Below are 13284 nucleotides of genomic sequence, written 5' to 3'. Positions count from 1 at the left end.
ACCAAGAAAGTTAACAAGACACTTTTTCAAATATGGCATGAAAGGGTTCCATCATTATCATATTTAAAGGTATGGGGTTGTGAGGCTTATGTTAAGCACAACACCCAAAACAAACTTGAAAGCCGATCCACTAAGTGTATCTTTGTAGGATATCCTAAAGAATCTATGGGATTTTATTTCTACAATCCAACCGAGCAAAAGGTGTTCATTGCTCGAAAGGCCGAGTTTTTGGAAACTAAGTTCCTTATGGAAGGAACTAGTAGAACGATGGAACTCGAGGAGGATCGAGAACCGATACACGTTTGGTTGATACTAGCAATCAACAAGAGGTTGTTGAGAATGATCAAATGGTTCATCAAGACACACAAAACGTTCGAAAATCTAGTAGAAGTACTAATCCACCCGAAAGATATGGATTTTTCATGGATAGATGCTATGTGGTAGATTCAGATGAACCACCACATACCACGATGCAATGTCACAATCCGATTGTGACAAATGGCTTGAAGCTATGAACGTTGAGAGGCAATCCATGCATGACAACCAAGTGAGGGACTTGGTTGTACCACCTCTTAAATCGATATGCATGGAAACTTGGATACTTATAAAGCAAGGCTTGTAGCAAAAGGTTTTACTCAAACTCAAGGGCTTGATTATGATGAGACCTTTTCGCCCGTAGCAATGCTAAAGTATATTAGGATATTATCTTCCATAGCCGCATATTATGACCATGAGATTTGACAAATGGATGTCAAAACCGCTTTTCTAAATGGACATCTTGAAGAAGATGTCTATATGGTTTAGTCCGAAGGTTTTATCGATCCATAGCATCGTAATCATGTATGCAAGTTAAAGAAATCAATCTATGGATTGAAACAAGCATCTAGAAGTTGGAATCACCGTTTTGATGAAGAGGTCCAGAAATTTGGATTTGTCAAGAATACTGATGAGGCTTGTGTGTATAAGAAAGCTAGTGGAAGCATCATTACTTTCTTAGTATTGTATGTTGATGACATACTATTGTTTGGGAATGACATTCCAACCATGGAAGGTGTAAAAGCCTAGCTTGGGAGTTCTTTTTCCATCAAAGATCTTGGTGAAGCCGCCTATATTTTGGGAATAAAGATCTATAGGGATAGATCAATGTGGTTGATAGGTTTAAACCAAAGTGCATACATTGATAAAATCTTGAAAAGGTTCAAGATGGAGAACTATAAGAAAGGTTTGGTACCTATTCAAAGAGGATCGATATTGAGTGCGACTCAATGTCCAATCTCAAAGGATGAGCAAGAGAAAATGAAAGGAACCCCATATGCTTCGGCTGTAGGATACATGATGTATGCCATGATATGCACTAGACCGGATGTGTCATGCACTTTGTGCATCACAAGTAGATACCAACAAAATCCTGGAAGTAGCCATTGGATGGTGGTTAAGAGTATATTGAAATACCTTAGAAGGACTAAGGATATGTTTCTAATATATGGCTCTGGTGAGGAGGAACTCGTTGTAAAGGGTTACACGGATGCGAGTTTCCAAACTGATCGAGATGATTCTCGATCACAATCGGTATATGTTTTCGTTATGAATGGTGGAGCTGTCTCTTGGAAGAGCGCAAAAAAAGATGTGGTAGCATTGTCCACCACTGAATCGGAATACATCGCCGCCTCATTGGCATATCAAGAAGCTATGTGGATAAGAAAGTTCATTGCCAATCTAGGGGTGGTCCATACGATTCGGGACCCTCTGGTGATCTTTTGTGACAACTAGGGTGCGATTGCACAAAAATCAAGGAACCCCATGCACATAAAAAGACAAGGTACATTGAGTGGAGATTCAACTACTGTGATAATCAAAATTTTTAATAATTTTCTATAATATATCTAAAACATTGAAAGAATAAAAGTATATAATAACAAAACTAACAATGTCCATCTATATACGATTTTGTTTAAAAAAAGAAAAAGAAAAAAAAAAGACTTTTAATGGGATCCGATAATCACAAAGATTTAACACACCAAAATATAGCATGTGTTATGAACTCATCTCAAAGTTGCCAGCTAACATTCCTTCTCTGTGAAGATACAATTCTAAACACATTAGATTACATCTTCAAATATAGTTCCATCAAATATATAAAATTCCAAATTCACACAACAACTAAAAGAATAACCAGTTATCAACCCTTTTATTATCATCACTAACCGAAGTAACTTGCTGGCATGGTGACACCCTTATAAAATACTCAAAACATGAACTATCTTTTCACTATTTCCACACCATAACCAGCACCCCATCATGTCTGAGCCACCGAAACCGTCGTCACGACACAACCAAAGTTAACCGGCAACCCTTCATTCATCTCTAACATAAGGTAACCACATATTACGTTTACTTATGTGTGTATACAAATACATATAGACCTACCCAAAATATATTTTTGTCAAAGTCTTCCGATAATATTTAGCGATCGTCGGCGAGCAAAAACAAACTAAAACATTAACAAGATAATCATGCTACCTCGCTTCACATTGTTAATAACTTTTGGTCACTTTGCCACCTATCATAGAACTCAAAATGATTTTCCGGCCTACCCAATCGTTTTCCGGCGAAGTGACGATGAAGATGAAGAAGCAACAAGATATATATCTAGTTATTATTTTCCAACCTTAAACAAGAAGAGCCTAGTTAATCTAGTTAATAAGAACACATCTTATACAAATGATTTGTGTTTAAACCAAGCCCCTGTACAACCTATTTATTTCTTTGAAATCTTTTAACCATGAATTTTGTGGACACGGTATGTTTACAAATCTAAACGATAAATATAATTTATTTTAATTATAACTAACTCACCCTATTTATAAGTAAAGAATATATTATTATTACTTAACGAAAAAGAGTATAAACACTCACCATGAAAGCGGACATCATTTACTTAATTAGCTATATTTTAAGTAATTATTATATTATAGTAAACTAGTTTCTAAGGCAAAAGTATTGTATAAAATTGTGAAAATAAACGTATAACTAAATATTAAAAGAACTCTTTAATTAAAATAATTAATAAAACTTATTAATAGTATTCTCAAATATTTTTAATCAAATAAGATGTAATTCATATGGGATAAGAATTTGAATATTTTTCAGCAATATTATTAGTAAAAGCTCATATTCTAAACAAATATAAGTTATATGTAGATTTTTTCAAAAGCTTTAAACCAGTATACATCTCAATTTGGAACAAATATATGTAGATTTTTTCATTGATTTCATATTCAATTGATATAAACCATTGAGTTAATATATAATTTATAACTCCTCACGTCTTTGAATTATCATTTCACTTTGATGGCCGTTGGATTCCAGTTCTGATTAAACATTGGATTTAGCTTTCATGTCATGCGATATTATTATGTTTGATTATACTCATTATCGCATGTTCTGATATATGTTACGAAAATATGTTTGCTATGAGTTATATGAATAAGTTCATTTGTATTCTGATACCCTGAGTGTCGCTTCTCGTGGAGTGTCCCACGAGCATGTTGTTGCGGCACTGACAACATGTGCACCACCCGTGACGGTGACATCAGCTCACGGCGTCTCTTAAGTACAAGCGGTACATATGACTATTAGGAGGCGTATAGATTGGTCCTAGGATTAATATTAAGGAGATGGATAGCAGGTATGCCAACTCGCCATCTCATGTGATAAATATGCAGGAGTAGCTACCTGTATGTTGTCACGTTTTATGTTCGCTCATGGGTACATCCGTATGATACGATTTATTTTATTTAAGTTACTTTGCATCGTATCATTATCATAAGGTCAATCTAAATAACGTTTCACTAAATCATTTTGAGCATATTATTCTGTACTGAGCATTCTGCTCATTCCGTCGTTATTATTGTTTTTACAGGTACATAGGTTACTATGGGCGGGGTTAAGAGAGAGGAATAAAGCATCAGGATCATAATAAAATATCTTTTAACCATACTAGTTTGTAAAATAGCCTTAAGTTTACCTTATCTAATGTATTATAAGTTGACCAGTAAATAAATAAAATCATGTCTTTTGTTCAGAAACCATGTTTATTGTGACACACCAGCCCAATCCGGGTTGGGGTGTTACAACTACATTAGGGATGAAGTTGAAAAAGGAAAGATATGTATTCGCAAAGTTCACACTGATCAAAACATTACGGATCCACTCACGAAGCTCTTTGAAAGACCAAAGCATGAGGGTCATACTTGCGCCTTAGGACATCGATATTCTAGTGATTGGATTTGATCTATTTTGTATTTGAATATCGGAACAATTGTTATTTTGACTCAGTCATATGATTATGGTTTATGATTATGGCATTTGAGTTATGTTCCATTTTAGCATGTTTTAATCCGTGAATAAATTAATTATTCTAAATGTCCGTAGTCGTTCATATTTGTGGGATCAAATATGAAGGTAAGACTATTATGAACTTGGATTGATGGATATTCATAAGGTATGAATATATAGAAAGGGTTTGTTGCCAAGGTTCATAGATATTTATGGGATATAAATATTGGACTGACCCACCCTCAAATATCACTACATGGAATCCTTGTGATTGGTGGTCATAAATAAATTTGAGTAAAGGCAAATATTGTAGTATCCTCCGACCTGAGATACATATTGGGTCTTGATAGTCACCAAATATTATGCTTTGAATTAGTTCTTCCCTACTCTGAAACATGACGGTACATAAGGCTAAGATTAGGTATGGTACGAGGTGATTGTGAGAGACGTATGCAGTCAATAGGGGATTTGTCCCTCTTATTCATTGAGAGTAAGATATCTAAGGCCTGATAAGTTAAACCAACAAAGAATGATCAATCTTTGTCTTTGGATTTGACATGACGTCTGTTGCAAAAGGATAAATGATAAATTCACCTAAATCATTTCAAATAAGGGACATGAAGGGGATGATGTTATTGAATGGCACTATGTCATACGTATTAGGGGTAGTAAACCATTGTTAGGCGGTATTTGCTACTTGCATCAATCTTCTATGTATCTTGTGCAAGTGGGAGATTATTGGAATCGGTCTGCCCAAGACACATATTATAACTGATGTGGCTAGTACGTTATGATCCAAGTCAGGTCATACATAATAAAAGCTAGACAAACACTGATATGGTCAAAAAACTATAATAATATTATATAAATAGTGTCCTACACTTTTATGTTGTTTTGAGTTAGTTTGGTTTAAATAATTCACGTTTTCGTTTCATATTTAAAATATATTTAAAATATAAAGGTTTTTATGAGACCGCGGGCTAAAATGACATATTATTTAGTGGTTTTATTAAAAACATCAATTTGAATGTTAATTGAAAGACGGAAACGTGAAAACTATATTAGTAATGAAATCAAATTTAAAGTTATAACTCATATATTAATTCTTAGTGATTGATAAATATTTAATGGTTATTAATTCTCAAGTGTTATGGTTACAGGGGGTATCTTGTACAAGCTAAAAACATGTTTTTTTATAATTAATTACAAGGGTTCCGTTAAAGTAAGGGGCCAGAGCCCTTGTTTTGGCGTGGAAAGAAAGTCTCTGAACAGAGTTTTGGTGATTGACAGCCGCATACATTAGAGATATATGGGTTTTTGGGATTGTTGGCAGAGGAGGTCAAACAAAGAAGTGAATAATATATATATAATAATAATAATAATAATAATAATAATAATAATAATAATAATTTTGTACGACAGAAGGTAAAAGAGAAAGAAAAAAATAGTAATAATATTAACATATATAATTTTGGGGAACATAAAGTGAAGGAAGGCAGAAGGCTACGTCAGACTTCGATTACAGCGATAGGCAAAAGTCAAGGGGTGAACACCATCAAGGGTATTAGAATCTGTGTGTTTTTTTCTCTCCGTTTGTTTTTTTATTAAGTTTTTAATATGAACTATTTTTATGAGTTAGTTATTATTTTTGGTTCATATTTTATGACTAGTTAAATACTTTACACAACCTTGGTTTTGGTTGAGTATTATGTTAGTTCAAAGGTTTGACGAACTATTATTTGTTTGGTTGATTTGGTATCATGGTAAAAGTTTTTAATTGGTTTGGTCATAATTTTGTTGAGTAATTAAATCTAGTTTCTTACTTTAGTATTTATTCCACTTGTGTTTAATAGTTTTTGGTAATTGTTAGACGCATGATTAGGTTGTCTACTTTGTGTTTTCAATTTGTTTGCAGTTTATGGTTGAAAAAATCGTAGGAGTAAATTATAAAAGTTTATTAGATTCTTATTATTCTTTGACTAGAGAGGCCGGGAGGCAATTTAGTATTGTGTTATCTTTGTCTTTTGCGGGTTTGGATAATAATTGTACGGGAGTGAGTTATCCTAGGTCTCTTAGATTATTGTGATACAAGTTGTGTTCAAGTTAACTAAAAATACCCTCTTTATATTAATATATTTTGTATCCAAAGAGACCGAGAGTTGATTTTGGTTTTGGGGTACCATAATATTATTAGGCAAGGTGAGACCGAGAGGTGATCCAAACCTTTAGCAATTAAGCTTCACATGTCATTAGAGTTCTGCGGTGTCGTTGGTGAGGCCGGGAAGCGATCTAGCGTATTATTAGTGGTCTCTAGTGTCATATTTTTTAAGATATTGTTTTTCAACCAAGTCAAGTTCGTTAGCTATTAATTTAACTAGTAGGATTCCATTACCTAGGTAGTCGTTTCTCATATCTGTTTTAAACCCAATTTTTATAAAGTTTTATTTTTAGTTTAAATTTTAATTAGTTAAGTTTTATTAGTTTAATTAATATAAAAAAAATATTCTAAAAAATCAAAAGAAAGTCTAGGTTAGTAATCTTTTAGGTTTAATAATTAGAGTTTACGCATAGTGTCCTAGGTTCGATATCCGTTCTTACTTGCTAACTACATTGCGACCGGTACATTTGCCGATTGTGTGTTTTTTTTAAGTGAATTCGGTAAAACTTGGTTTTTAATGTTATATACGTTTTTTACACATCAAGTTTTTGGCGCCGTTGCCGGGGACACTCGCAAATTCTTTGTTTAAACCGACTTGATTATCTGATCTGTTTAATTGTTTATTTGCTTTTTAGTTGTTATTTTTTTTCCTTTAGGTGCTTTTACTTGCTATTTTTGCCTTTAGTTTTAGTTAATTTAAAAACAAAAAAAAATTCTAAATTATTTTTTATTTTAGTTTATGCATAATACCCGTTCTCAAGGCCCACCTTTTTTCATTGCATCAAAAGAGCCCGAGAGAGAGTTTAATAATAATAATAAAAAAAAAACAGTTTCAAATTCTATTAAATAAAAGAAAAGAAAAAAAAATAAAATTTAAAACAAAAAAAAATTAAAAAAAATAAAAAAGTTAAAAAAAATGTCCCGAATTTTTAATGATTTTTTTTTTTTTGCAAAAATAGAAAATGATAGAAAAATGTGAGATTAGTTTTTAAAACTACTATTATATATGAGATTAAAGAAAGATAACGCACTAAACTTGGGATGTGTCAGTAGGCCCAACTAGTTTTGATAGTCCTCTTTAGCAAGTTTTTATATATATAATAATTTGAAAAACGGTGAAGCCGAATTTCGATGCTTAGGGAGGATTACCATAATATAAAAACTTTGAGATGATAAAAATTAAATGCACTCAAATCAGCACACCACCACATGTCCATCTTTTTACGAGCTTAGAAATAGTTATATACTTTAGGGTGATATAAAAAAAAGAAAAAAAAGAAGTATGTTTTGAAAGTTTGTTATGAAAGTTATGTATTGTATTATCAAAAGTTGTTCAAGAAAAACAAAATGTTTGTGAAGAAAGTTATGTATTGTAAAATGCCAAATGAGCATTCTTTAAAGTTAGAAAAAGAGGCCAAAGATGCACTACTAGACGGGACTTAGAGTTTACGTGTTACTTTGGGGATAGTGATTCCGAGGATACACTATTGGGGCTCGAAGGTTTTTAGTCAATAAATATCGAATTAGGAATTTATAGGACAAAGTACAATATTATTTAGGAATAGCTCGTACGACCTCCACATGACCATTCATCCATCAAAATTTCACTGAGTGCATCTAATTAATACCATCAACGAGTCCTTGGCTTATGGCGATTTGTCAAACCAGTTTTTTTTTACTCTAGTTTTTCTAGCTCTCTTTGTCTGAGATGGGGTAGATGTAGCCGCGATTTTTGAACTTAAAGCGCTTAATGCAATTGGGGGCTTGATAGGCTGGTGGCTGGGTTTAAGTGGACAACAATATTCGCAATCTCGTTTTTTGCGTTTATCTGTGCTTAAAAGGATAACCTATATGTTTTGAAAACTAGTCTTGACTTCTGATTCCATTGCAATATATATATTTTTCGGGGACGAAAAAGGTTTAAGTGTGGGAATTTTGATATGGTCAAAAAAATATAATAATATTATGTAAATAGTCTCTACAATTTTTTGTTGTTTTGAGTTAGTTTGGTTTAAATAATTCACGTTTTCGTTTCATATTTAAAGTATAAAGGTTTTTATGAGACCGCGGGCTAAAATGACATATTAATTAGTGGTTTTATTAAAAACATCAATTTGAATGTTAATTGAAAGACGGAAACACGTGAAAACCATATTAGTAATGAAATCAAATTTAAAGTTATAACTCATATATTAATTCTTAGTGATTGATAAATATTTAATGGTTATTAATTCACAAGTGTTATGGTTACAGGGGGTGTCTTGTACGAGTTAAAGATATATTTTTTTATAATTAATTACAAGGGCCGCATTAAAGTAATAGGTTGGAACCCTTGTTTTGGCGTGGAAAGAAAGTCTCTGAAGGTGATTGATAGCCGCATAAGTTAGAGATATATGGGTTTTTGGGATTGTTGGCAGAGGAGGTCAAAAAGAAGTGAATAATATATATATAATAATAATAATTTTGTTACGACAGAAGGTAAAAGAGAAAGAAAAAAATAATAATAATATTAATATATATAATTTTGGGGAACATAAAGTGAAGGAAGGCAGAAGGCTACGTCAGACTTCGATTGCAGCGATAGGCAAAAGTCAAAGGGTGAACACCATCAAGGGTATTAGAATCTGTGTGTGTTTTTCTCTCCGTTTTTTTTATTAAGTTTTTAATATGAAATATTTTTGTGAATTAGTTAGGCTGAGGGGTGCGGAGCGCGAGAAAGGGCGCAAGTGGCGAGGCGGTCGCGCCCCGGGGCGCGACCACCACACCACCGAGGCGCGAGAGGGGCGCGAGCGTGGAAAAAGAGGCAGGCGCGGGTGGGCTAGCGGCTGAGAATGGCGTGAAGGTTTCTTGGTTTGCGTGAATATAGCCGTTTGGGCTCGTTTTTTATTAAAAAAAAAATTTTTTTTTCATACAAATATCTCTATATATTCACCTATATCCAACACAAACCCACAACAATATAACATACAATCTTTTCTCTCTATTAACCTATATCAAACCCAAACCAACACCAATATCACATACCAATATCACATACCAATATCACATACCACACCCAAAACCCAAAATCACCCCATCTTCCAAACCTTTTTTTAAAAACATGGCTGGAAATTGGTACCCAAACCTAGAATCAGATTACAGTTACGACGATTTATGGTCGGCACCGGACCAAGCGATGTTTTATTCGGGGTCGCAACAACCATCCGGCTTTCAACCATCCAACATACAACCGTCTCCTAACTTTGTAGTTCCGGAGACACAAGAACCAGAAGGTGAAGCTGCGGGACAAAGAAGACGCGTCCACCGGAAAAAACAAATTGCAATGGACGGGTCGGGTTCGGCTTCGACCGGAAGGACGAAACGGAAAATCACTCCGTGGTCATCGGATGAGAAGGAAGCCCTGTGTCGGGCTTGGATAGTCACTTCTGAGGATCGGCGTTGCGGTAATTGTTTTAACGTTTTTAAAAATGATTTTTAATAAAAAAGTTAAATAAAAAAGTTAAATGACTTACAAATTTATTTATGCATTTTGCAGCGGACTACCAAAAGAGCAAGGTCTTTTGGACAAAGGTTAGGGAGACGTTCTATTCGCTCGTTGGGAGTACAGAGCGGACCGCCGATATGATTTCGGGTCGGTGGACCGAAATCAGAAAATTTGTCGGCTTGTTTACTAATCTGTTCAACAGGAACGCCGGTCGTATGAGACCAAGTGGCAGTGACGATTTGGCGGTTTATAATTTCACTGTCGAAGAGTGGAGGCAGGAGTGCCTGCGGAGGTATGGGACGGTGAAGACGTGGGACGATGTAAAGGTGTGGGAGAGGTTGAGAAGGTGTTCTAAGTGGGTTGAGCTGGTGGCGCCGGACGTTGATGCGGAAGTAGGGCCGAAACGGACTAAAACTAGTTCGTCTGGAGCGTACAGCACTTCCGCCGGGTCGGATTGCCGGGTTGGATTCGACCTAAACGTTGCGGGGGAGGAAACGTCTTCACCGCCGAGGAGGCGGCCATTGGGAAGGGACGCCAGGGGGAAAAAACCGGCTGAGGGGGAAGCCGTAAACATCAACGATCTTGTTGAATCCCTCAATAAATTCAACAAAACCATGGAGGTGGTCTCTATTGACAAAAAGGAAAAAAAAAGAATGAGAGATTTGGACTTCCTTGCAAGAGACTTCAGCCACCTAAATCCGGTCGACCAAATGCTGATGGAAAAACAAAAGGAACGTATCCGGAAGAGGTTGATCGAAGAAGACGAAGCCGAATAATAAGAATAATGTTTTTCTTTAGTACTTTAATTTTTTTTTATATATTAATGTGTTTTTTTAATTAATGTGTGTTTTTTTAAATAATTTCTTGTTTTTTTAATAATACGTTTTTTTAATACATTTATAAAAAAATAAACCGCTCGCGCCCCCTCTCGCGCCCCTCCACACCATGGCCCGGGGCGCTATCACCACTACCAACACCCATCTTATCAAGTTTCTCTCTCTGCCACACGTCACAATATTATTGGCTGGCGCCCCCACTCACGCCCCCTCTCGCGCCCCCCACACCCCTCAGCCTTATTATTTTTGGTTCATACTTTATGAGTAGCTAAATACTTTACACTATCTAAGTTTTGGTTGAGTACTATGTTAGTTTAATGGTTTGACGTACTATTATTTGTTTGGTTGATTTGGTATCATGCTAAAAGTTTTTAATTGGTTTGGTCATAATATTGTTGAGTAATTAAATCTAGTTTCTTACTTTAATATTTATTCCACTTGTGTTTAATAGTTTTTGGTGATTGTTAGACGCATGATTAGGTTATCTACTTTGTGTTTTTAACTTTGCAGTTTTTGGTCGAAAAAATCGTAGGAGTAAATTATAAAAGTTTACTAGATTTTTATTATTCTTTGACTAGAGAGGCGAGGAGGCAATTTAGTGTTGTTTCATCTTTGTCTTTTGCGAGTTTGGGTAATAATTGCACGGGAGTAAGTTATCCTAGGTCCCTTAGATTATTGTGATAAAAGTTGTGTTCAAGTTAATTAAAATTACCCTCTTTATATTAATATATTTTGTATCCGAAGAGACCGAGAGGTGATTTGGGTTTTGGGGTACCATAATATTATTAGGCAAGGTGAGACAGAGAGGTGATCCAAACCTTTAGCAATTAAGCTTCACATGTCCTTAGAGTTCTAGGGTGTCGTTGGTGAGGCCGGGAGGCGATCTAGCGTATTATTAGTGGTCTCTAGTGTCATATTTTTTAAGATATTGTTTTTCAACCAAGTCAAGTTCGTTAGCTATTAATTTAACTAGTAGGATTCCATTACCTAGGTAGTCGTTTCTCATATCTGTTTTAAACCCAATTTTTATAAAGTTTTTTTTTAATTTAAATTTTAATTAGTTAAGTTTTATTAGTTTAATTAATATATAAAAAATATTCTAAAAATCAAAAGAAAGCCTAGGTTAGTAATCTTTTAGGTTTAATAATTAGAGTTTACGCATAGTGTCCTAGGTTCGATATCCGTTCTTACTTGCTAATTACATTGCGACCGGTACACTTGCCGATTGTGTGTTTTTTTAGGTGAATTCGGTAAAATTTGTTTTTTAATATTAAACACCATAATAGTTATTGTAGATATGATCTAACAAATAAATATTAACACTTATGATAATTAGAAAATGGGTTTCTAAATATTTGCCCCTAAGGAATCAATAAATTATATGGATAATCTATTTAGAGAGATTATCTTATGATATTATTTAAGTTGGTTAAATAATATACATATATGATAATGGTTATGATATATTGCATGAAACATATGGCATGTTAAAAGTGTTAAATGTCATAAAGTTTCAATAGACCCGTGACTAATACATGGAGTATTAGTCCTGCGACTAGTACATGGAGTATTAGTAATGAGACTAGTACATGGGGTATTAGTCTGTTGCCATGAAAAAGAGCAAATATTTCTAGTAGGACCAACCATTTTGGGGGAAAATTTCACCCTTTTGTTTAAATCTATTTTCTCTTTATAATCCTTTTTGGGAAACAACACAACCCAATAACATTCCATGCAATATTCATATCTCCGTCTCCCCTCTCTCTCTCTTTGAATTTCGGCCAAAAGAGGAAGAACACAAGAAAGGATATTTTCAAGTGCAAGTGTCATCAAATCCTATCATACAAGGGTGTTTGTTGGATGCTTGTGGGTATACAAATTTGAGGCTATTCTCTCCTTGAAGACTAGCCTTTCAAATCATCATCTCCTTCATTTCTTGTAGTCTTGAAAGTATAATATATAAACACCCTATGGTTGTTTATATTGGTAAGCATGTAATTTCGTATATTAATCTAAATAACAAGATTTAAAACAAATTAATCTGCTGCGTTTTTCATATAAATGGGTTTATATGACTTTAATAATCTTGTTAAAACCCAACAGAACCAAACGGCTCAAGCCATTTCAAGTTCTGCTTTTGTCAACCAAGTAGCTCGAAACAAGTTTTGCCAAACTTCTTTACCGTAAGAACTCGGTTAAGAGTGTAACAAGATGAGGAAACAACTTTTGAACCAAAGGTAACAGGTAGTTTCGAATTAGCCAACATAGCCCTAGCTGTCTCAATTAAAGTCCTATTCTTTTGTTCAACAATTCCATTCTGTTGTATAAGGAGCACTGAATTCATGAAGAATACCATGCTCATTATAGTATTGAAGCGTTCAGTTGTTTCTGAACTCGGTACCATTGTCGCTTCTGATTCTTCGGATTGGCAGATTATATAACATCTCAAGCTTCTTGAATAAGATCAT

This window comes from Bidens hawaiensis, unplaced genomic scaffold, assembly GCF_021521415.1.
Source record: "Bidens hawaiensis isolate Kalapana, Puna unplaced genomic scaffold, B.hawaiensis_p1.1 tig00032135_1, whole genome shotgun sequence".
NCBI lineage: Eukaryota > Viridiplantae > Streptophyta > Magnoliopsida > Asterales > Asteraceae > Bidens > Bidens hawaiensis.
The sequence above is the reverse complement of the archived record's forward strand: the minus strand, read 5'-3'. Positions refer to the sequence as shown.